Below are 26,605 nucleotides of genomic sequence, written 5' to 3'. Positions count from 1 at the left end.
AATCTCACAAAACAAACTGAGGGTTGCTGGGGGGAGGGGGTTTGGGAGAAGGGGGTGGGATTATGGACATTGGGGAGGGTATGTGCTTTGGTGAGTGCTGTGAAGTGTGTAAACCTGGTGATTCACAGACCTGTACCCCTGGGGATAAAAATATATGTTTATAAAAAATAAAAAATTAATTATAATACACTTCCTCTGCTCTTTTATTATTAGCAATTCTTTTCAAAGGCGGTAGCAGAGAGAATTACTGCTACAATATTTACTAATAAATCTATAGTGATAAGAAGCATTATTTGCTCTGGATATTTATATAAGCTGAGAATAAATGTCAAACTCTCATTTTCAAATATTTATCACTAGATTATCCATAAACAGATAACTGAAAAATATTGCTAATTCATTGCATTTAATCAGGAATGAAATTAAATTGAAATGAAAAAGAAATCTATTAGAGCTTTTATGTGTGAAAGAGTTAATAACACCAACAATTTCTCTACTCATGGCTGAGAACTCTGTGACACAATATAACAAAAAGTGTTTGTTTACAAAATTCAGTTTCTTCAAATTTACAATTGAGAGTTTATATGATTATACATGCATCACCACCAAGTTTTATAAAAATCTAGCCATTCACAATTTTTGGCAACAAAGCCAGCAAACAACTGCTTGCTTCCATTACACTTGTAAGAGGCAATTTAAGAAGTTACTCCCCAGGAATTAAATTTTGTGGATAAACACTTTTAGCTAATTGCATTATTGTCCTCAGAACATTGAAGACAGCACTAAGCCAAACCAAGAAATCCAATTTATTTGTTTCTTTTTTTTTTCTTTAAGCAATTAAATTCTCTCCCACTAACACATTTTAGGACTCAAGAAAAAAATGTATATACTCTATATTACATGGATTGGAAAGATAAAAAAGAAAGTTTTATTTTATTATAAAATGTATGTTTTAAAGAAGGAAAAAAATGTGGTCCCCCTGGGCTGAATAAATTCTCTATGTATATATTTCAAAAGTTTATATGGAAGTGCGGTGAAAAGAGTTCATCATTTGAACTTTCATTAGGCTGACACCTCCCCTATTTGCTAACAGTTTACAGAATACTGTAGCCGTCAGTTGTAGCCTCCATGCAATGTTTTTTTTTATCTGATTGTTTTACTTCACCTTTAAAGCATCTCCCACACTTTCAAAACCTACTGTTCTTTAAAACAACAGTATCCCAATAATACTTTACAATTAGGTCTCTACAAAATACGTAATACTGTAAAAAGGATCTCTTCCTATATCCTTCGATTCCCTCTAAGTATCTTTACCTAATATTCTATTACTCTGGAAAATGGTAATCCTCCCAAACAGAAGATTCCTCAGTGTCTTATGAGTACTCTGGCCATGTCATGACTATTCTCTTAGAATGCCCATCCTCTGTTTTCAGTAATAAAATCCTCTCATATGCAGCCAGTTCTGCAAAGCTTTCCCAAGGCCTTTTATTCAAAATTAATTACTTCCTCTTCTCATGCTTTACTGTAGTACTTAGCATATCGCGATATAGCTAGTTGTACACGTTTCTGTATCCCCAGCTAGACGTCTGATTTTCTTTAGGTTAGGACAGCATTATCACTCAAGAACACAGCAGAGTCTTATACACGACAGATACTAATATAATACATACTAAATGACTTTAAAAAGAAATTAAAATTAATGTGTTTTAATCTTCATTCTTCTGAAAGATTTATGACATTCCTTAGCCTTGGAAATATGTTACCTCATGAAGTAGTAGTTATTCTGCACTAAGCATATGCAACCAAGGATGGTATTTTTAAGATCAGTCTCCCCTTCTTTTGAGTATTTAAGCTTTATTTCAAAAAATACATATTTACTGAAAACTGAGAATTTATTATGAAACATAAGTTTCATAATTAAGCGAGGCAATAATGAAATTTCTATTGACTTTTTTTAGAAATTTGAGAAAAAATTTCAAATGTAATTCACAACACGGTCATGTAATTCTAAAACATAAGAATATGAATTACATTTACTCATATTTACCTAATATAAAACAAAATCCAGAACTTTTCAAATTATTAAAATTTTGAAAAACAGGAAGATTAATAGTTCCATAATATTCAAGCTTCCTGGAACACTTACTGGAATTTTTTTTCAAAACATCAAATCTAGGTGCCCCTGGGTGTCTCAATCAGTTAAACAACTGCTTTCGGCTTGGGTTATGATCCCAGGATCCTGGGATCAAGCTCTGTGTCCAGCTCTGTGTCCAGCTCCCCACTCAGCTTGGAATCTGATTCTCCCTCTCCCTCTGCCTCTCCCCCTGCTTGTGCTCTCCTCAAATAAATAAATAAAATCTTTAAACACAAACATACACACATATACCGTAACTTTTTTCTTAATTGTACATACTATTTAAAGTTTTTAAAAATGTATTGTACTTATCCTTGCCTCCTGACAAATTATACTAAACATACACACAAACTTTTTCTTCTCAATGATCCAAGAGCATCACAGAATTGCAGCATCCTATTTTTTTAAAGCAAGAAGGTCCTTTATGGATAATCTAGGGCTGCCCTCACTAATTGGACAAATGAGAATACTACAATCCAGAGAGATTATATGACGTTCCCTGGGTCTCACAGCAAGTTAATGGCAAGACCAGGCCTAGAATAAAGGTAACCTGATCCAGAGATCTTCCTAATAAAAACCACATTTGTAAAATATATGTAATTCAAAGGCTCTAGATACATACAGAAACTATGCTCTGGCATATACTAATCCAGACTGCTCTATTTACTAAAATTTTTATAAATGACTTTTAGTGGTTATGTGGTCCTTACCCTTAATATATAATGTCAAAAATCATAGTTAGTTTTTAGTATTTCTATTCTTGTATAATTTGGTACTGCTAATCTGCTGGGTCTTCAATACCAGATGACCAAATTTGTCATTACTTACTATAAACTATTTTCTCATGAGGCTCATTTCTTTTTCTTTTTTTTTTTTTTTAAGGATTTTATTTATTTATTTGACAGAGAGAAAGAGAGGTCACAAGTAGGTAGAGAGGCAGGCAGAGAGAAAGACGGAAGCAGGCTCCCTGCTGAGCAGAGAAACCAACGAGGAGTTCAAACCCAGGACCCCGAGATCATGACCTGAGCCAAAGGCAGAGACTCAACCCACTGAGCAACCCAGGTGCTCCAAGGGTCATTTCTATGTAAAAAGCACTTCTATGTAATAAGCTTCAGTTAGAATAAAACAGCTGAATATTGCATCCAGTGCAGAAACAGTTAAGCTTTAGTTTTTTTTTGTGGTTAGTTGCTTTAGAGTAATTTACTAAAGAATAAAAGATCCAGGGATGCCTGGGTGGCTCAGTGGGTTAAAGCCTCTGCCTTCAGCTCAGGTCATGACCTCAGGGTCCTGGAATCAAGACCCACATCAGGCTCTCTGCTCAGCAGGGAGCCTGCTTCCTCCCCTCTCTCTCTGCCTACCTCTCTGCCTACTTGTGATCTGTCTGTCAAATAAATAAACAAAATCTTAAAGAAAAAAAAAGACCCACTCCTAAAGAAAAGTGAAAATTATCATGGAAAGAAAAGTCTTAAAAGCAGCGTTTTCCACTTAAATGATATAATTTCCCTATGTAAATTCAGACCAGCAAAAACAGATCCTGACATAGACTAGTATTAAAAAAAATTAATAACTTAGCACTTGAAGAAGACAGATTTCTGCACAACATCAATTTAAGTAATAACGGTAGCACTTAAAATAGAAATAATATAGAAAGAGGACCAAATTCCAATACGACGAAATAAAACACAGGAATAATTTTAACATCATGTGTATGCACTTAACCAGGTAACCAAGCAATCCAACTGTTAGGTATATAACTCAGAGAAACGAAAATTTCTGTACACATATACACATACAACTTATGAATGTTTATAGTAACATTATTTTCATCAAAAACTAGAAACAATCCAAATGTGGATAAATGAACTGTGAGACAACCATACAGCAGAATACTGCCGAGTCATAAAGAAGAAATAAATTATTGATTTACTCAAAAAACAAGGATGAATCTCAAAGATATTATGAAAAGTGAAAGAAGTCAGTCTTAAAAGACTACTCATTTACATAACATTCCAAAAAAGCTAAAAATATGGACTGAAGTATTACAGAATAAAGAACAGATTAGCAGTTGCTAGGAGTTACAGATAGAAGCAGGGAATGACTACAAAGGGAGAGCATAAGAAAATTTTGAGGTTATAAAACTATTTTGTACCCAACTTATCGTGATGAAAACACAATTCTATACAAGTCTTACTCTCAAGGAATTGCACACAGAATACAAAACAAACAAAAACCTATAAGCATAGATGGCTAGAAAAAGTATATAGGCAGATAAATAATAGACATGGTTGCATATGTATATACATTCATTAAAATTCCTCAAATATTTGCAATGGCTAATATTAAATATATGTACTCAGTAAAAAGTTTTAAATGCATATGCCTAATTTAAAAAGTCACGAACAAATCATTCTCCGGAAAGAAAAAAAAGGAAATAGCCAATAATGAGATGTTTTTTTAGCTTTTAGCCATGGCACAAAATCCCAATCTATAAATATTTATAGCGTAGAGCTGATTTCTCTCTTTCAATACAGCATCCCTGATTCGGGCAGAAATGAGAAATCTTTCTTGAACCACCATAATGTTTTTTTTTTCACCACCATGTATTAAAGGCAGCAGTGAACAGATTTAAATGAAAATCTGGTAAAGTACAAGTATCAGGACACAAGATTCTATCCAGGCCACTCCTAATTCAGGGTTTATTCATAAAAAATAAGAAATAACAGGGGTGCCTGGGTGGCTCAGAGGGTTAAGCCTCTGCCTTCAGCTCGGGTCATGATCTCAGGGTCCTGGGATCGAGCCCCACATCGGGTTCTCTGTTCAGCAGGGAGTCTGCTTCCCCCTCTCTCTCTGCCTACTTGTGATCTCTTGCTCTCTCTGTGTCAAATAAATAAATAAAATCTTAAAAAAAAAAAAAAAAAAGAAGAAGAAGTAACAGAACATAAACATGAACATCACAACCTTCTCAGAGATCTGACTGGACTAGTACTTTTCACATACCAATGGCATTCAAGGTTAACTACAGAAGTAAAACGCTGAATATTCATCCATGCCATTCACTCTCACCTCGTCTTTTTGTCTTATCTTCAAAGTACCAAAGTACCAAATTAAAGAACATGTTCAAGATGGAAAAACTGAAGAGTTCTGTTTCCAAAATGATGGTGGTCACTACCTTGTTTGCGACAGCAGGAAAAGGAAAGGTATTTGAAAAAGGCAGAGACTACCAAAATTTTTTTTATTTTTTATAAACATATATTTTTATCCCCAGGGGTACAGATCTGCGAATCGCCAGGTTTACACACTTCACAGCACTCACCAAAACACATACCCTCCCCAATGTCCAGAACCCCATCCCCCTTCTCCCAACCCCCCTCCCCCCAGCAACCCTCAGTTTGTTTTGTGAGATTAAGAGTCACTTATGGTTTGTCTCCCTCCCAATCCCATCTTGTTTCATTTATTCTTCTCCTACCCACTTAAGCCCCCATGTTGCATCACCACTTCCTCATATCAGGGAGATCATATGATAGTTGTCTTTCTCTGCTTGACTTATTTCGCTAAGCATGATATGCTCTAGTTCCATCCACGTTGTCGCAAATGGCAAGATTTCATTTCTTTTGATGGCTGCACAGTATTCCATTGTGTATATATACCACATCTTCTTGATCCATTCATCTGTTGATGGACATCTAGATTCTTTCCATAGTTTGGCTATTGTGGACATTGCTGCTTTAAACATTCGGGTGCACGTGCCCCTTTGGATCACTACATTTGTATCTTTAGGGTAAATACCCAGTAGTGCAATTGCTGGGTCATAGGGCAGTTCTATTTTCAACATTTTGAGGAACCTCCATGCTGTTTTCCAGAGTGGCTGCACCAGCTTGCATTCCCACCAACAGTGGAGGAGGGTTCCCCTTTCTCCGCATCCTCGCCAGCATCTGTCATTTCCTGACTTGTTGATTTTAGCCATTCTGACTGGTGTGAGGTGATATCTCATTGTGGTTTTGATTTGTATTTCCCTGATGCCGAGTGATATGGAGCACTCTTTCATGTGTCTGTTGGCCATCTGGATGTCTTCCTTGCAGAAATGTCTGTTCATATCCTCTGCCCATTTCTTGATTGGATTATTTGTTCTTTGAGTGTTGAGTTTGCTAAGTTCTTTATAGATTTTGGACACTATTCCTTTATCTGATATGTCGTTTACAAATATCTTCTCCCATTCTGTCAGTTGTCTTTTGGTTTTGTTAACTGTTTCCTTTGCTGTGCAAAAGCTTTTGATCTTGATAAAATCCCAATAGTTCATTTTTGCCCTTGCTTCCCTTGGTAAATGGCAAGCTTTTATCAGACATTTAAAATACAATATGTATGGGGTGCCTGGGTGGCTCAGTGGGTTAAGCCTCAGCCTTCGGCTCAGGTCATGATCCCAGAGTCCTGGGACCGAGCCCCGAATCAGGATCTTTGTTCAGTGGGGAGACTGCTTTCCCATCTCTCTCAGCCTCTTTGCCTACTTGTGATCTCTCTCTCTCTGTCAAATAAATAAAATCTTTTACAAAAATAAAATACCACATTTAATAATGATTAAAGGAAGAAGATCAGGATACAAGTAAACTGACATCTCATAAAGTAGAAGTCGAAAGTAAATTTTAACAAAACATATCAAAAACTTTTTTAAAAAGTCATAAACTAGGACAAGTAATTCTACCACTAAAAATCTATTTGAGGGAATAATCACTTACATACAAAAAATGTATAAAATATGTATCTCAATAGAATTTATGATAGACAAAATGTAGTAAGATGACAGTAAAAAGGTAGTTAAATAGGTTTTTATGCTCATATACGTGTATATCTATTTGTTTATTTAAAAGATAACCATGAATATACACTAAAATGCTGACCATGGTTTCCTCTGGTTATGGGACTATGGGTAATATTAATATTCTCTCTTTGCAAAACTTTCTAAATTTTCTATAATGAGTACGCATCACTTTTACAATATAAAATCTGATTAACATTTTTAAATTATTAAAATTTGAATACTTTTAAGATATAAAAATTTTAACAAAAATGTTTAGTGAATAAAGCTATGTTTACCAAAAATACAAATCCACAGATATTAAGTTACCTGTTATAACTGGTTTAGCCTTTGTAAAACTCTATTAAAAAAGGTTTGGAGACCCTGAGTGGTTCAGTCATTTAAGTGTGTGCCTTTGGCTCAGGTCATGATCCCAGAGTCCTGATATCGAGCCCCACATCTGCCCCTCACCCCGCTCATGCTCACTCTCTCTCTCTCGTTCTCACTCTCAAATAAATAAATAAAAATTTTTTTAAGGTTTTATTTTCATTTTTTGTGAAAAAATACTACCTGTTTTTTTGTACATACTCTATTTTGTGTTTACTGCTTCATGGCCCATTCTGTAGTTTAAGTAGTGGCTGACAACTTTTGCTTTGCTCATCTGACTGGCAGCTATCATTTGAATACCAGACTTATCTTTATGCAAATTTTCAAAGGTCACCATTTATGCATGTAAATTCTGAAGGGCACTAACTCTTCAGCTGACAGATTCTGACAGCCACTATATCTCCAGGAATGGAATAAGCAGGGATGACTGTCTGAATAATTAATGTGCTTTTACTCTGCCCATGGCTAGTTTTTACATCCTACACTTTTTGACTGGTTTTGAAATTAATTAGAAAATTTAATTTCATAGCAAACCAAAACTTTCTTTCTAATTTCTATAAACAAATAGAAAAATGAGACAATTAATAACCCTCGGTCCAAGGTGTTACATGAGTAGCAATCACTGTTATCTAGAGATAAAAATTAATATCTAGCTACGAATGTTATTTCTGTAAAAAAAATTAATTATTATTATTGTTTAAAAAACACACAAAGAAAGCTCTATAAAGCTTAGTAAATGGTGCCACCAGCACTGGGTTGTCACTTCCAACCTGAGTCTCATCCCACTGAGACTTGAATCCTCACTACCAAAATGCAGTCACTAAGACCTGTCAATTTACCTTCTAAATAGTCTCAAAGGAATTAATACCACTCAGTCCCCAGGACTGCTGCCTTAAACCAAGTCTTCATCACCTGACCTAAGCTACTGCAAATATTTCCCAGATAATCCTCATGCCTGGAGCTGCGGGTACACCCACAGTTCCTCCACCTTTCTAATACCCACATCTTTCTAATATCGAGGTCTGTTGTCCAATATAAAGACACTTAAAAATAGAAACTAAATGGATGTTATAAAGAGAAAATATTTAGAATCTATTTACTAATGAGAAGAGACAATGAACAAAATTGTGTGTCCTATGATAATTTTCCGGAGAAAAATAAAGCAGGAGAGGAATGCAGAGGGGTACCCCCAGGCAATTTCAATTTTAAATAGAATGTTGAGGGAAGGCTGCCATGAGAAGAGAATATTTAAAGCGTAGGAACTAAACATGAGGAGAATAGTGATTGGGGGAGGAACCAATACGCTTAAGGATCCCAAGTCGAATGACCCCGCGTGTTCAGCAAACGGCAATGAAGTCAGAGAGCTGGAGTGCAGAGGACCCTGGAACTGGAACAGGGTTCTGAGCGCTCTGCATAACATGATGCAGCGATTGGGGGCACCTGAGTGGCTCAGTGGGTTAAAGCCTCTGCCTTCGGCTCAGGTCATGATCCCAGGGTCCTGGGATCGAGATCCACATCAGGCTCTCTGCTCAGCAGGAAGCCTGCTTCCTCCCTCTCTCTCTACCTGCCTCTCTGCCTATTTGTGATCTCTGTCTGTTAAAAATAAATAAATAAAATCTTAAAAAAAAAATGATGCAGCGAGGAAAAGTGAAGGCTGTTGTAGTTCCTTAGGTAAGAGGGGACTGTGACCTGGACGCAGGTAACAGACAAGAAGGTGTTCGTAAGTGGTCAGATGGTATGTGCTGATGGATGTGCAATGTGTACAAAAGAAAAGTCAAGATTCATTCCCAGCGATTTATGTTCAAGGAATCGGAAGAACGGAGCTCTTAAGCAAAAGTTTTCTTTTTTTTTTTTTTTTTAAAATTTTTATATTTGACAGAGAGAAATCACAAGTAGACAGAGAGGCAGCCAGAGAGAGAGAGAGAGAGAGAGAGAGAGAGAGAAGCAAGCTCCCTGCTGAGCAGAGAGCCCGATGCAGGACTCGATCCCAGGACCCTGAGATCATGACCTGAGCCGAAGGCAGCGGCTTAATCCACTGAGCCACCCAGGCGCCCCATTAAGCAAAAGTTTTCTGAAAGTGATGCTTCTTTTCTTTTTTTCTTTTTTAAGATTTTATTAATTTATTTGACAGACAGATCACACCTAGGCGGAGAGGCAGGCAGAGAGAGAGGGAGAAGCAGGCTCCCCCCTGAGCAGGGAGCGAGATGCGGGGCTTGATCCCAGGACTCTGGGATCATGACCTGAGCCGAAGGCAGAGGCTTTAACCCACTGAGCCACCCAAGTGCCCCTGAAAATGATGCTTCTGAAAAGTCATATTATTACATATTACTTTATTTATTTTTAATTATTTTGAAAACTTTGATTTGACATTTTATGGTGAAATCCTTTCAAAGGGGTACACCTGGGTGGCTCAGTCAGTTAAGCATCCAACTCTTGATTACAACTCAGGTCACGATCTCAGGGTGGTGAGATCAAGCCCTACATTGGACACCGTGCTTAGCATGGAGTCTGCTTGAGATTTTCTCCTTTTCCCCTCTATCCCTCCCCCAGCTTGTTTTGCATTCTCTTTTTCTCTCTGTGTCAAATAAATAAGTAAATAATTTTTTATTGGACGGTTAAAATATTTTTTATTGGATGAATATTTCAATGGATAAAAATCCATTCAGAGGTCATTTACTATGGAAACTATATTTTCTCCAGTACATCCTTCCTTTGAGGTTCAAAAAATTACTGTTCATTTTACAAGCACTTAGTGTTTGTAAGTGTTTAGATATACCTAGCTCTATTTTAAATGATATACAGTATATTCTGTTATTCACCCCATATTAAAAATAAGGAAATTGAAGTCCAGAGAGGATAAGCAACACCTCCAAGGTCATATATAGTGTCTGTCTCTAAAATTTATTCCTTTGCTCTGCTTTCTCTCAGGACTGGTTTTTTATTTCATTACTAAAATAGAATGAAGCTAGAAATTCTTCCAGCTGAAATGGTAGGAGAAGTGGAAACTACAGAAGGGCACAGAGAAATTTCAGAGTGACAGATATATTCTCTATCTTGACTTCAGTGGTCCTCACACAGCCTTATGTGTTTGTCAAGACAGAATTGTACATTTAAAAAAGAGTGATTTTACTATATATGAATTATTCATAAATAATCTTGATTTAATGGGGCGCCTGGGTGGCTCCGTTGGTTGAACGACTGCCTTCAGCTCAAGTCATGATCCCAGAGCCCCAGGATGGAGTCCTACACGTCAGGATCCCAGCTCCATGGGGAGTCTGCTTCTCCCTCTGACCTTCTCCCCTCTCATGCTCTCTCTCTCTCTCTCAAATAAATAAATAAATATTTTTTTAAAATCTTGATTTAAGAAAAAAAAAATCTTGATTTAAGAAAATCTAGCAAATATAAATTGGCATAAAGAGGTCATAAATTGATATGGAAATACAAAAACTTCGAAGTGAATCTTTCAGGGGTACCTGGGTGGCTCAGTTAAGTTAAGCATCTGCCTTCAGCTCAGGTCATTAACCCAGTGTCCTGGGACCCAGCCCCACATCGGGCTCCCTGCTGAGAATGGAGACTGCTTCTCCCTTTCCCACTCCCCCTGCTTATGCTCTCTCTCTGTCAAATAAATAAATAAGATCTTAAAGAAAAATAAAAGGAACCTTTCATTCAACATAGTTTGTCTGAATACATTTTGGATAAAAGCAATATTTTTAATATCATCTTCCAATAGTATTTACTGAGAAAGTAATGCATTTTTATTGTTGCCATATAATTTTTCATGTGTGATTTCAGTCATTTTGCACACCGCGGAAAGTTCTGGGCTTTCTCCATTGATTTTATTCCTCCTCTCCAAGAAATCTCACATAAGGCTCCTAAACATCTATCAGAGTTCAGTGAAAAATCAGTAAATGACTAGATTGAACAAGACTTTAAACGCTGCTGGAAAACCTAGCTGTTTGTGCTCCGGAGGTTATTAAATCTTGTATTCACATTGTTGTGTCTACCATTAACTTACAGTCGAGACAAAATTTGTTCTTAGGACAGGTTTAATCACTAATAAGATACTAATCCCTGTTTTATAGTGTTGGTGATTATTTTAGTTTTTAGCTATCCATAATAAATATAAATATATCATTAATGTTTATATTAAATATATTTTTTTAAATCCCATCATACAAGTAGAGAAAATATCTGCTCTTCCATTTTTTGTTATTTTTAAATTTATTTATTTTCTTTTTTTGAGAGTGAGAGGGAGAGTGCAAGCAGGTGGGGGAGAAGCAGAGGGAGAGGGAGAGAATCTTAAACTGACTGTGCTGAGCACAGAGCCCGATGTAGGACTCAATCTCATGACTCTGAGAACATGACCTGAGCCAAAATCAAGTATCAGATGCTTAAGCAACTGAGCCACGCAGGAGCCCCACACTTTTTGTTATCATTGTTGTTATTTATTTGGGCATATAGTAATCAAATACTCTTTCATTTGTAATCTTTATTTAACACTTCTAAAATCAATTGTCTAGATATGAGTAGTCGAGTTAAAAATTGACATTAATTCAATTAATGCACTTATCCAAACTCATGTAATATCAGTACACTAAAATAGTCTTAAAAACAGTCACTCCCATAAAAATGCTGTGAGATATGACCTAACTTCCCTTAGGATGGCTATAATCGAAGTAACAATACCTTTGGGCTTTGGTCAAAACTTTGGCAAGGATAGGGTGAAATCTGAACACATGCCTGGTGAGAATGTGAAATGGTGCAGCCCCTTTGGAAAGCAGTTGGTTAGTTCCTCAAAAAGTAAAACATTTAGGGGCGCCTGGGTGGCTCAGTGGGTTAAGCCTCTGCCTTCAGCTCAGGTCATCATCCCAGGGTCCTGGGATCGAGCCCCGCATCAGGCTCTCTGCTCAGCGGGGAACCTGCTTCCCCCCCCCCCGCCGCCACCTCTCTCTCTCTCTCTCTGCCTGCCTTTCTGCCTACTTGTGATCTCTCTCTCTGTCAAATAAATAAATAAAATCTTTAAAAAAAAAAAAAGAGTAAAACATTTAGTTGTCATATATTCTACCACCAGTATATAACCAAGAGAAATGAATATATATGCTTACTTAAAAACTTGTATATAAACGTTCATAGCAGCCATTATTCATAGTAGACAAAAAGCATTTAAAAAGTACCTGACATCTGTCAATTAATAAATGGATAAACAAAACATGGTATGTCCATCTAAAAGAATATTATTCAGACACAAAAAGAAATTATGTTCTGATTTACAGAACAAGGGTAAAATTTGACAACATTATGAAGAGGGTAGGTACGAAAGGCCACATATTGTATGATTCCATTTTTTATGATAAATCCATAGAAGCTGAAAGTATATTAGCTGCAGCCAGAGAATAGGGCAAAGAGGCCAGAGTGAGTAACTGCTCATGAGTATAATCTAGATTAAAATATTCCAGATTAGACAGTACTGATAGTTACACAACTTGGTGAATATGCTAAATAATACTTAATTGTATAATTTTTAAAGGAGTGAACTAATGGTATAGAAATTATATCACAATTAAAAAACAATGAAACAAACACTGTTAATCATTTAACACTGTAAAACCGCCCATGAATCCTCTAGAAACTTCATAGTTGGGTGCCTGTAGCAGTTGTTATATTAATTATAAGGTCTTAGTTCTTTCTTATAGTTTGCAATGAAAATGAACAACAAGGAAAGGTTCTGAAATGTTCTTCTCACAACCCTATAAATACCCTGAAGCCCTCTGGAGATGTCTTGGCTGGAAAATTAAGCTCTAGTCCGGCAAACATGATACTTACAGTGGGGGCTCCAAACCTACTTTTCCAGACTCATCTCCTAACACTGTCTCACTGCATGAGAAATCCTTTAACAACATTAGAAATATCAGTCTTTCGATGGCCATTCCTTGTTCCTTTGTGTATTCTTTCATAAGCTCTTCTGTTGGCTTGGAATGCATGACCTCACCTTCTCTACCTCAACAACCCCTCAGTGAATTTCATAACTTCTATGAAGATTTCAAGAGCCTCCAACTAAAGTGACTTGCTCCCACTTTTGTTTCGTTAATAGTTTGCCAGTGACTCTTATAAAATGTATATAGAAATTTCTATAGAGTTTCAGATCTTTCCTACCAGTGTTTAACTTCCCCAGAGTAACCATACGTAAGAATGCACAGCTGAATTTTTTGAAAAAGATTATTAAATCAGCCTTTTGTTAAATTTATTAATTTAACTAATTTATATTACTAAGTACCAAAAACCCATTTCATATTCAACATTGTAAAAGAATATCTGCAAAGTTTATATGTTAATGTATAGATATATTAGTAAATACAAATAAAGTAGATTCAAACATATCTGCCGTGGGAAATAGGAAATCATGCTTGCCCATGTAAATGAATGTGCTGAAGAAAGCAGTGGCAAAGAAATTAAGGCAAAAATATCTAAAAGAAGAATATCAACAGGAAATTTTAGTGCCTACAAAGGTGAGTGCAATATTTTATAGTCTTTTTAGATTCTTAAATCACTCAGTACTTTTCGAGTAAAAGGTACAGAATCTTTGAAAATAGACTTATAATAACTTATAATATATACCATTATATAAACAACTCAAAATAAATGAATATGATTTAACGTGGATAAGAAAACTGGTATTTCTGCTTTTAAGCTGTATATTTATAATAATTTGTATCCTGGATAGTACTAGATAGTATAATAATTTGTATTTTAGATAGTACAAAGTCACTTTACAGAAATTAACATGGTAACTTCAAGAATAAAGGAAATTCCAATTTTACTACTGGTTGATTAATATAGAGGCCTACTTGCCTTCAAATGATTTGCTGAAAAAGATGTAAATAATTTGTGTTATTAATATATGTAATATAAACTATTTTTCTTAACACATTTATTGCTCATCTAAGTATACCTCCGTAAGTGGAATTTTGTATATTTTTTGGAAAATAAAATTGATAATTCTTGGCAACAAATCTAAATATGTAAATTTATTTGTCACAAGACAAATTTGTCTTCCCCAAAATATACAAAATTCCATTTAAGTAACTCATTAAACAATTTTCAATATGATCCTCCTAACAACATACATTAACTTCAATGAAAACATATTAAATACACTTTGAAATTACTAACAATTATGATTGGCAAAAATTATTTAAAAGTTACCTTAATTTGCTCTTCAGTTGCTAAAAGTCCATGTTCTTTTCCTCCGATTTACTGAACATTTAAACATTTCTGTAAAAAAAAAAAATACATCAGATGATGAGAAAAAATAATACTTTATGGCTATACTTTTAGGACTATTTGCATATACTTAACGTATGTTTTCTTATTGGTCAAGTGCCTTTTTTCTCACAATGCTTGAGGTATAGCAGCAGAACCATGGTATAAAAAATAAAATTCTATTTACTTCTGAAACATTATCTTCAACTATCTAATTTACTGTATTATTTACTGAAAATAATTAATGAATTTGGTAGGTGTGGAAATTTAAATTAATTTTAAAAAGATGCAAAGAACACCTGGGTGGTTCATCAAGTTAAGCAACTGACTCTTGATTTCAGTTCAGGTCATGATCTCAGGTCCTGGGATCGGGCCCCAGTGCAGGCTCCATCTCAGTGGAGACTGCTTGAGACTGTCTACCTCTTCCTCTGCTCTTCCTGCTCATGCTTTCTCTCATATAAATAAATCTTAAAAAAAAAAAAAGAAAAGAAAAGAAAGAAAAGGTAAGTGTCTATTGCAAGAAACCAGTGAATTTCCTAGAACTCATAGAACTTATTTTTTTTAAGCTTTTCTTTATTTCTCTGAGAGAGAGACAGTGAGAGAGAGCATGAGAGAGGAGAAGGGGAGAGGGAGAAGACAACTCCTGGTGGCACTGGGAGCCCGATGCGGGACCCCATCCAGGACTCCGGGATCATGACCCAAGCCAAAAGCAGTCGCTCGACCAACTGAGCCACTCAGGCACCCTCATAGAACTTATTTTTAGAACTTATATCTTCCTTTATTTGTTTTTTAAAATATTTATTTATTTATTTTAGAGAGAGAGTGAGGGAGAAAGAGAGCACGCACATGAGCGGGGGGGGGGTGCAGAGGGTGAGGGAGAGTATCCTCAAGCAGACTCTTCGCTATGGGTGAGGCCGGCCTCCTGACTCCGGGCTCAATCCCAGAACCCTGAGATCATGACCTGAGCCAAAGCCAAGAGTCCAACACTCAAAGGACTCTGCCACCCAGGCATCCCCTCAACAGATACTTCTAGTAAGATCCTAGGATGTCTTTAATCTACTTTTACCATCAGAAGTGTTGTGGGGGAAAAAAAAAAATTGAGGAACACCTTAATATATATCTTGCGACTTGATCATATATACAAATACGTGCTTTGTGAACTCATGTGCATGGAGACCATGATTACAATAATTTAAACAAATTCAGATAATAGGAAAAAAATAATAGGAAGAAATAAACAAAAAAGAGTTTACTTAAGGTGTATTTATAGGGATAATGTTAGTCTTCATTTCCTTTACATTACCATATATTTTCTATTTCTTTTCTTACTAAATTAATATCGACATGACATTTTACCAAAAAGGTAAACAAACCAAAAGAGTAATGTCCTTCAAAGAATTTTCTTTGGGATTTCAATGTCCTCTGTTGGTCCTGCACTTGTCATATCAAGTTTTGAACTTTGTAGTGTGTCCATTTAAGTCCTTTTTATGAGCATCGGCTTCATTAGTTAATTACTATGCTACACAGCATCTATTAAGTTATTAGTAATAGTAAGCTATTAGCAAAAGGTTAAGTAATCATATATGTGACAAAACAATGACTAAATCCAGTGTCTATTCTATAATCTTGTCCCCACATGGAAAGGAATTAGATATATGCAGAACTTCATTAACATAAAATTAAAATTAAATTTGCCTTTAATAGAATCCCTATTGATTACCATCAGATATATATGAAAACAAATTAGTATAAAAATATTCACTATTAAAAGCATTATATTTTGGGGCACCTGGGTGGCTCAGTGCGTTAAAGCCTCTGCCTTCAGCTCAGGTCTTGGTCTCAGGGTCCTGAGATCGAGCCCCACATCGGGCTCTCTGCTCAGTAGAAAGCCTGCTTCCACCCACTCTCTGCCTGCCTCTCTGCCTACTTGTGATCTCTGTCTGTCAAATAAATAAATAAAATCTTAAAAAAAAAAAAAAAAAGCATTATATTTTGTGTGAGGATTTTATTTTATTTTTTTTTTAAAGATTTATTTATTTATTTATTTATTTGACAGAGAGAGATCACAAGTAGGCAGAGAGAGGCAGGCAGAGAGAGAGAGAGGAGGAAGCAGGCTCCCTGCCGAGCAGAGAGCCCGATGCGGGACTCCATCCAGGGACGTGAGATCATGACCTGAGCCGAAGGCAGCGGCCCAACCCACTGAGCCACCCAGGTGCCCCTGTGTGAGGATTTTAAACTATATTTTTCCCAGAGAGTAACTACCCATATTTGCCCAGTTAGTGAGGTTTCGTACAATAAGAGCAATCCATTCTATATTCGAATGGTATGCTTGACAGCTTGAACAGGCAACTGAGAGCAATTTTTAAGGCAATTTCTTGGCTGTACACATAAGGTATTGTTTCCTGGTTTTTGAAGAACAAGCCCATTCGATTTTATGAATATTTTACAATGTCTGAACAATCACAGGTAATGACAGCACACGCTCTCCTAGAATTACCCTCACCTGGGAGATTTTGCTTCTCCCAATTAGAAAATAAATTCTGAAATCCAAGCATGATATAGTCCACAAAGTTCTCCCTAACAGCACCAAACGGACTCCACCAGACAGAACCAATCCTAGATTCCCTGATGCTCGCACACCCTGTGTATATTCTTCTATTTGGCTGAACCCATACACTCTAATGTGAATTGCTTCAGAATAGGGACTGTGACTAGTTCCATTGGTATTACGTATTACCACTCCTAGAACCAAGCACTTAACATGGCCTCAAAAATGCTGACTGGGCAAACAAAACATTTTCTTTTTAGTTTAAAAAAAAAATTGCAAGAAATGACTGGAAACTGTATTGGCATCACATAAATTGAGACGAGGAACAAAAATACACCATTATATGTCTTTGAGTTTGTTTGCATAATCATTTTTCTAGGTCCATTTTCTCTTTGTTCAGAAGATCACAGAATCCCCAATTTACAATCTGGCTATTGAGTGTCTCAGTGATTTACCCAATTACAGCCCCTCCAGGAACATCAGAGCTAGTAGACAACTCAGCAGAACAAGTTTATGCAGGGTCACAGCTTCCTAAGGGGAAGGAGACCAGGTCAGAGATAAATCACAGAAAAAGGAAAGGGGGGATGAACACATGCATAAAGAGAACCGAAAACCAAACAGAAGAGAAGAAAAGGTTATCATATCAAGTGATGCTCTTCTATCAGCATAAAGTGTTAGCCTGAATTTCTAGTCCAATTAGTAAACTTGCTCTAAAAGGGATTCTTAAAAGGAGCTACTAGAATAGTTACTTGAACAATTTGACCACTTCAAAGGAAGCACTAAGAATGGACAGAAAATTTAGTGTTTGCATCTTCATATTTTTAGCACATTCAAAAGTGACACAAAAAGAAATTCACTAGCAGTTATTGCAGTTCTCTCTACACTTTACAAGTCAGATGGAAATACCTGACACTAGACTGCTTTAATGAAAAATCAAAAGCTAAATTAATCCATGCTTTATAAAAAACCTTGTAAAAAAGCAGATATATAAGACAGCAAAAATGGAAAATAAAATTATAAGATTTCATCGACCAACTTAAAAAGAAGGAATACATAATAAAGATGTATGTTCAAAAGAAATTTTCTAATCACGAGATAGCAAGTATAAAAAGTAAAGCAATAGGGGCACCTGGGTGACTCAGTGGGTTAAGCCTCTGCCTTCAGCTCAGGTCATGAGATCAAGCCCCCCCCCCCCCCCCCCGCATCGGGCTCTCTGCTCAGTGGGGAGCCTGCTTCCCCCCCACCCCGTCTGCCTGCCTCTCTGCTCACTTATGATCACTCTCTCTCTGCCAAATAAATAAATAAAATCTTTAAAAAAAAAAAAAAAAAGGTAGAGCAACATTCATTCATTCATTCATCAAATATTTACTCTGTGCCCAGGCACAGTTCTAGGTGCTATGGAATCGGAAGTGAACTAAACAGACAAAAATCACATTCACAGGGAGTTTATCTTTTACCCTGTGGTTGAGGCGGGAGAACAGAATGAAAGCAAAAGAAACTGACTACATTCTTCAGACACTTTTTGTATTATTTTTAAATTTTAAGTACTTCATATTTTTGAACATTTTATATTCCTATTTAAATCTTAATTTTTTTAAGGTTTTAAGGACTTTATAGTCTCACTTTGCCTTTATAAAATTCCTCTGAGATTAGTATGAACATTACCTTGTTTATCTTACAAATAAATATTCTGGGACATTGAGTGGCAAAGTCAGAATGTGAATACAAGTAATTCAAATTCAGTCTATACTCTCCAGCTTCTGAAACAGCATTATATTGGCAATCACTGTCTATATTTGAAAAGAGGATGTTTGGGCGCCTGGGTGGCTCAGTGGGTTAAGCCGCTGCCTTCGGCTCAGGTCATGATCTCAGGGTCCTGGGATCGAGTCCCGCATCGGGCTCTCTGCTCGGCAGGGAGCCTGCTTCCTCCTCTCTCTCTCTCTGCCTGCCTCTCTGCCTACTTGTGATCTCTCTCTCTCTGTCAAATAAATAAATAAATAAAATCTTTAAAAAAAAAAAAAAAAAAAGAAAAGAAAAGAGGATGTTTATTATGAAAACCATTATGCTTCTATAAATGAATTCTTTTGGAAATAATCATCTCAGAATTTCATAACTCTGATTACTATAAAGGTACCTTGGTATTCTAATATTTAAATGAGATTCCAGGAAATTAAAGTAAAAATTAATCTGGAATTACAATAAAAATATATTTTATTTTCTTGGTCTATGAGGCATTAATTATATTTACGTTACATCTCCTACTAAACTTTCCAGTAAAGGTTCAAGAAGCAATGAAGAATTCATGTGTACAAACATACTTTAAAATGACCATTCTAAGGGCACCTGGGTAGCTCAGTCAGTTAAGTGTCTCCTCTCAGCTCAGGTCGTGATACCAGGACTCTCGCACAGGGCCCCTTGCTCACCCAGGAGCCTGCTGCTCCCCCTACTTGTGTGTTGTCTCTGACAAATACATAAAAATCTTTAAAAAAAATAAAATAAAAATAAAATAAGAGGTGTCTGGGTGGCTCAGTTGTTAAGTGTCTGCCTTCAGCTCAGGCCATGATCCCAGGATCCTGGGATCAAGCCCCACATTAGGCTCCCTGCTCAGCCAGAAGCCTGCTTCTCCCTCTCTCACGCCCCCTGCTTGTGTTCCCTCTCTCACTGTGTCTATCTCTGTCAAATAAATAAATAAAAATCTTCTAGAAAAAATAAAACAAAATAAAGATCATTTTAGTGTCAGTTAAAAGATGTTTCTCAGCCTAAGATGACTGTTATTTTTTTTTTTTAAAGATAAGTGAAAACGGAGATTTTTAAAAACTACAGTGAATTAGTGAACTATTTCTAAGGTAATATAATTTTTTGGTCAATGAGAGTCCTTAAATCATTTTCAGAACTGAACAGTTAAATACTAGGTGCCACAATTTTATTACTGTAAAAAGAAGTATATAGCCTTCCGTCTATCATTTCCAATTACTTGGAAGTTAAATAAGAAAATATGAGTCAAAACACGGGAAGTAAACACAATAACTGCATTTATGACATTCCACCTCCATATCTTCAACTAGATCTTCCAATGCTGTCTCTTTAGTTATGATGTTCACATCCTTTTTCCAACCACCCACTCTCAGTTTCTCAATCCACCAGTTATCTTCAAATACCTTCTACTTTCTCCCCCTATCAATAACCATCATCATGTACCAACATTATTTTCTTAGTAGACTGTTCAAATTTGGTTTTCATCTCTATTTCCAATAATTGTACAGGTGAGAAAGGTGCAACTGATAAAGATTATCAGTTATCAGGAGATGGCACTAAGACAAGATCCCAAGGCATTTTACACTTAGTCTGGCCTCCTGTTACTTCCGGTTGTTACCATTGGACCCCACACTAGTATACTGCAAGCTGTAGGAATAGCACCTTTTTATTCGTGTAGCACCATTTTATCCCCACTCCTGTCTACCTTGCAAACAGCTGCCAGAACAACCGGAGACTTCGTTTTCCCCGTGATGATTTCTTTCTTTTTTTTTTTTTTTTTTTAAGATTTTATTTATTTATTTGACAGAGAGAGATCACAAGTAGGCAGACAGGAAGGCATAAAGAGAGAAGGAAGCAGGCTCCCTGCCGAGCAGAGAGCCTGACGCTGGACTCGATCTCAGAACCCTGAGATCATGACCTGAACCAAAGGTAGAGGCTTAACCCACTGAGCCACCCAGGCACCTTCCCCATGACGATTTCTGCTCATTAATCCACAAAACAGCATTTTTATAGGGTCTGGCTTTTCAAGATCCTCTATAGGATGAATACATTATTTCCTATTATGAATACTACTCCACCAGACAGAATTTCCACATCAGCCAGTCTAGGTTGTTAACTGGCTCCTGAGACAGATTATTCCAAATAGAGTGGCTTGTTAGTGCATCAAGAGCTGTTCTGTGCAATTCTCTACACTTATATGTTGAATATTATTCTAATATTATACTAAGGTCTTATTCTCTAGTGAAATTAGCCTCAACACTTTAGGTACAAACAGGTCTATAAACTTCTGGTGCATTTTAAATGAAGAGTACAAAGTTTAGTCCTCAATGTGCTACATTTCCCCATGTGATCATTTTCAGCACCCAAAAATGTAAGCCATTGTATAAAAAAGGGTATCTCAGGTGCAATTTTATATCAATGTAAAACTGGACAAAATTAAAAATAACAACTGTTTCGGGACTATGGAAACTGACCAGTCATCCAATAAATTAACTGTTTAGACCAAACAAATTATTTCTGCCTGGAAATTCTATCTCTCCCCACAGCCTCCAGCTAGACTCTTAGGTCATAATACAAACCTTAATGAATTTAAAAGAAGCAAAGTCATAAAAGTAGATTATATGACCAAAAGAGAATGAAATTTATTTTTTTAAATCCCCACATATTTGGAAATTAAAAAAAAAAAAACCTTTATAAATATCTCATATATCAAAGATACCAGAAGATAAATTATTCAACTGAGGAAAACTAAAGCAGAGCATATCGTGATGTATGCAGCTAAAGCAGTGCTTAAAAGTAAACTTATAGCCTTAAACACTTAAGAAGAAAAGTAAGGAAAGAAGAGCAAACTAAGCAAAAAGAAGGGAAGAATGAAAGGAAAAAAATGTGTGACCAGAAAATCAATTGCAAAATGAAAACATTCCCACTACTTATTCTGTTATTAAAAATTCCTTATCTTTTCTATCCCTTAGTATCTTTATCTTTAACTTGATTATTAGAATAAATGAGTCATAACCCTCCTTCACTGAAAAATATAATTGGTATTCTTTGGACTAGCCTACAGATCTATAAATGATATTAAAAAATATATACTACATAGACAACTCATAGTTTATTAATAGAGGGTAAAGACTGTAGATAATCCAAAACACAAGATAATTTTGAAAACTTAATGAATATATTATACACAACATTTTCACTTATGAATGACTGAACCTCTTACATTTTGTTTTGAAGAAGTCATAATTAATGGAAGATAGGGGAAAAATTATTATGGTGACAGTTTGCCTGCTTGCATACAGAGGGGAGCAGAAGATAGCACAGAATATATTGGACAGGACAGGATAAAGTAGGGTAAGACAGGAAAGGAAAACAAAGAGAAGGGGAAAAGAAGAACCCTTAATTAGTGTCTACTATCTATCATCCACTGGGCAATATCAAGCATTAGAGCAATATATACAAAGACCTTGCCTTCATAGAGAAGAGTTTGTATTTACTAAAATCAAAATAAAAGATCAGCCCTTTTACTTATTTCCTTTCATTTGTAATTCAATTACACAGAGATTGTTTCTTCCTCACAGAAAGGGAAATGTCCTAATGAATCAGTTCATCAGAAGTCAATGGCATGCATAACCCTAAAACTCTCATCCCGGCAGATATGTGCTAAGGTTGAGCAATGGAATGGTATTTATTCCAGGGATTTGTTTCTGCTATATGCCTTCGAGGTATAAACATCCTAAAAGGCAAAGACATTACTCTCTCCCAGGTATCCAAAACTAACACAATACGTTCATACCCACAAACATCTCTTTTTCTGAGTTTAGCCTAGGACTGAATCAACCAACACCTTACCTTATTTTTGGACTATGCAGCCTGCTGTTCTAACCCTAAGGACTTCTGGGTTTCCAGAAAGGTTTATTTCCTCAGCAATGTACCTTTTTTCTTTCTCTACTTGAGAAACAGCTTTCAAGTTATCATATAAAAAGCAATCGTTCAATTTAATCTGTGCATTTACCCCCTCAAAAGTGCCTATAATTACATATATTTGCATCCTAATTATAGTTTCCAAATTCTACAATAGTAGAGGTTACCAAGCTATTTATAATAAAATATACCTATATTCTATACTTTTAAATAATCATTTATTGTTAGAACACACTGAAAACCACCCCATTACTTATATCTTGTTCTGTTTCATTTCATTTTCAAAATTTAAACAAGGAACTTTAAAAATGCCTAGAAAGAAAAGTTCTGATATATGAAAAGATCTCTTTCTTTAAACATTATCCTCTCCTTAATTATCAGATTTTTTTAGTTCACAAAAAAATACTTTAACTTTATGGCCATTCTAGTCAATGGTGTAATCTCAAACTATTATATATAGTGAAAATAGCCTAAGAATAAGTTATTGTGCAATGAGTGGTACCAAGTATTTTCTAAAGACTCATGATTGGATATTTATATGTTTATGCAGTTTCTGTCAGTTCTAGAAAAACGATTTTTATCTCCCATGTCGATGAGGCCAAATTGTCAGCTGATATCAATTTCATGGAAAATCCAGTATGCTGGAATCCTAAGTTTTAAAGGATGAGAACCTGGTGTCTAATGAAGTATTCTCTAAGGTTTAAAAGAGTCTGGATTGCCCAGCAAGATGCTAAATCTCAGATAAGCTTCTTCCAAAAATCCTCATTCCTCCGGTCATTTAAATTAAAAAAAAAAAAAAATCAATAAATGCATTCTAACCAAAGTTTAAAAAGCTTCTGACAAATTGCCTCTGCGAAAGTCCTCTGGACTTTCCAACTGTGCAGGGTGCAGGGTGTGGGATCAAAAAGCAGAAAGAAGGAAGTAAAGAAAGGCTTCTGAGCAAGTGAAAAAAAAAAAAACTAGGTGGAGAACTAGAAGTGATCTGCTTACATATCAAATATCAGATTTCTACTACATTGCTACTCTGCTTTCTCCTTTTTTCTGTCCCATTCTTACATTGCCTGTAGCTCATTACATGAAGCTTTATTTCCCCACTTTGTATAAGATTTCAAGCAGAAAATCTTCAATACTGAAATCTTTAAAATGGTATGCTTTGCATTACACTGTAATAAGTACCTTACCTGAGACTCCACCATCTGGAAATCAGAGCAATTTAACATACAGTCCTAAATCAGAAAATATATTTAAAAGAAAAAAAAAATCTCACACTACACTAAAACCCAATGAACTTAACTACAGAGAGAGAGACCTTTTTCATTCAAGACTTGTTCTTTACATACTCCAGCATTCTAACAATGAGAAATCAGAAGCAGAGGCACCATTCAGACAAACACCCACCACAATTACTGAAAGTTCTGAGGAAAACTGAAAACTACATCGAAGGAACTCTGCAAAAAGTTTTTATTCAAACTATCAAACATCTGGAGTTTTGCCACTTTTTTTTTTTTTAATTTCATTTATTTATTTGACAGAGAGAGATCACAAGTAGACAGAGAGGCAGGTAGAGAGAGAGAGAGAGAGAGAGGGAAGCAGGTTCCCCGCTGAGTAGAGAGCCGGATGCGGGACTCGATCCCAGGACCCTGAGATCATGACCTGAGCCGAAAGCAGCGGCTTAACCCACTGAGCCACCCAGGCGCCCCGAGTTTGGCCACTTTTAACTGGGTGGATAGTTCCCTCAATTTTTCAGAAATGTTTCTGCACCCAAAGAACCCCCCACCCAAGCAAGACTCGCTGTAACTGAAGTTTTACTCATGTACAATTCAAAATTAGTAAGGTCAAATTTACGGGTATTATATAGACAATTAAAAGTTAACAGCCTTAAAAAAAAGTTAACAGCCTTGATTAAGTATAAAGGATATGTGTCTGTCTGCATGTATTTTACCCACCCCTTTTGAGGACATTACTTTTAAGTATTTATTTTATTTGTATATATTATATGTATAAAAACATGAGAATAAAAATACAAATTTTAAGTTATTTAGAGATCACATACCCATGAGGGGGAAATCCGAATCACTCCTTCCAAACAGTGTCCACTAGAATCTTTTTAATTAATTGTTTCTTTGGTGGGGGGCGGGTGGAGGAAAATATTTCTTCATTGGCCTTTTAAAAATAATAAATACTGGGGCGCCTGAGTGGCTCAGTCAGTTGAGCATCCAATTTTTGTTTTTGGCTCAAGTTATGATCTCAGGGTCATGGGATCCGGCCCCAGTCAGGCTTCAAAGACCAAAGAAGTTTAAAAACTTGGCTGAAAAAATTTTTCAGGCCCCCAAATCGATTTTTTTCTTGATGTTTGGTAAAATCCTTACTAATAGGCAACAGGTTTTTGGTTTTTTGTTTTTTTTTTAAGTTTTTATTTATTTAACAGAGTGAGATACAGTGAAAGAGGGAACACAAGCAGGGGGAGTGGGAGAAGGAGAACCAGGCTTCTGAATCCGGCTGAGCAGGGAGCCAGACATGGAGTTTGATCCCACAACCCTGGGATCATGACCTGAGCTGAACACAGAACCTTAAAGACTAAGCCACCCAGGAACCCCAGGCAACAGCTTTTAAATTCTGTACTTCAACTTTAACATTTATTTGATAAAATGTATGAAAACTTAAAATACATTTATATGTATTAAGATCCCAAGTTCAGAAAAAAAAAACTATTTATAGCTATTTTCATTCAACAATCAATCCAGCAAAGAAAGCCACAGTAAACCTGGAACTGGGCTAGCTAACAGCCACCAAATTGAATTAAACATTATTCCTGCTCCCAGAACACTCACAGCCAATTGTACAATTTCTTAATAATGTACAGCACTCTTGGTTTGAAAATATTTAATTATCAACATTAGGGATAAGAATAATAATAGCAACAATAACAACACAACAGCAATAAGCTTAAGAGGTCAACTAATGTAATCAAAAGCACAATTTAGATTACAATCTGGACAAACTGTGTTAATAGCACAATGGAGTACAAAGGCAAATATACTGAAAATATTACCTAAATATTAAATAGCAAATAAAAATAAAATCTTTCTCTGCTTCACTGCAGGCAAAGAAAGTCAAATGCCACTTGATCCAATTAAGCCAATTTAGGATACACAACTACTTAAAAGCCTGAGCCGTACTAAGTGATGAAGGCAAAATGGATTGAGTCCAAATCTGCTTTATTTGTTTAGATGCTATTTATTATGGCTATATTTTATTATAGGGTAGTAAAAAAAAAATTACAAGGCAACATCCTGTTATTTTCCACTGGGAAAAATGATACAGATGCACTATTAAAACTCAGCTCAGACAGCAACATGTCAGGCTGCACAAAGCTTGAGCCTTCACAATGTGTCAATACACACTGGTGTTTATGTGGCTGATGGTAAAAACTAGCCTAATTATTGCCAGTTAAATGTTCCATAAAATTGTGACTTCATACAAACCTAGAAACTTTGACTCTATACATATTGGAAGAGAAAGTGTTGTTTAAAAAAACAAAAAACAAAACAAACAAACAAATAAAACACACAACTAAACACTGGTCTTTCTTTGAAAAGAATAAAATGTCTTATTTCCGCCCCTAAAACTACTACTCTATTTCCAGGGTAGCTAGCATATCCCGAAATCACTATCATCGAATTGTAAACCGTGAGCCCTATTTCAAACCAGTATCTAAAAAGTAGCCTAATTTGTTGAGAACATGAATGAGCTTCACAAAAGAATTAAGAACAAAGGAGAGAGGGAGAGGGGGGAGAGAAGACATGCG

The 26,605-nt window shown here is 35.9% G+C and overlaps 1 protein-coding gene across 13 annotated transcripts in view; it reads right to left on the bottom strand.

The window, feature by feature from the left end:
- Positions 1-26,605, bottom strand: part of ADGRL3 (adhesion G protein-coupled receptor L3) — an 801,456-nt gene that overhangs the window by 613,169 nt on the left and 161,682 nt on the right. For all 13 annotated transcript variants that reach the window (XM_059384586.1, XM_059384618.1, XM_059384626.1 and 10 more), the window contains exon 2: positions 14,514-14,582. The gene's annotated coding sequence lies outside the window, so the exon portion shown is untranslated. The remainder of the gene's footprint in view (positions 1-14,513; positions 14,583-26,605) is intronic.

Source organism: Mustela nigripes, chromosome 1 (genome assembly GCF_022355385.1).
Source record: "Mustela nigripes isolate SB6536 chromosome 1, MUSNIG.SB6536, whole genome shotgun sequence".
Taxonomy (NCBI): Eukaryota; Metazoa; Chordata; class Mammalia; order Carnivora; family Mustelidae; genus Mustela; species Mustela nigripes.
Note: the sequence above shows the minus strand (reverse complement) of the source record. Positions and strands in the feature narration are given on the sequence as shown.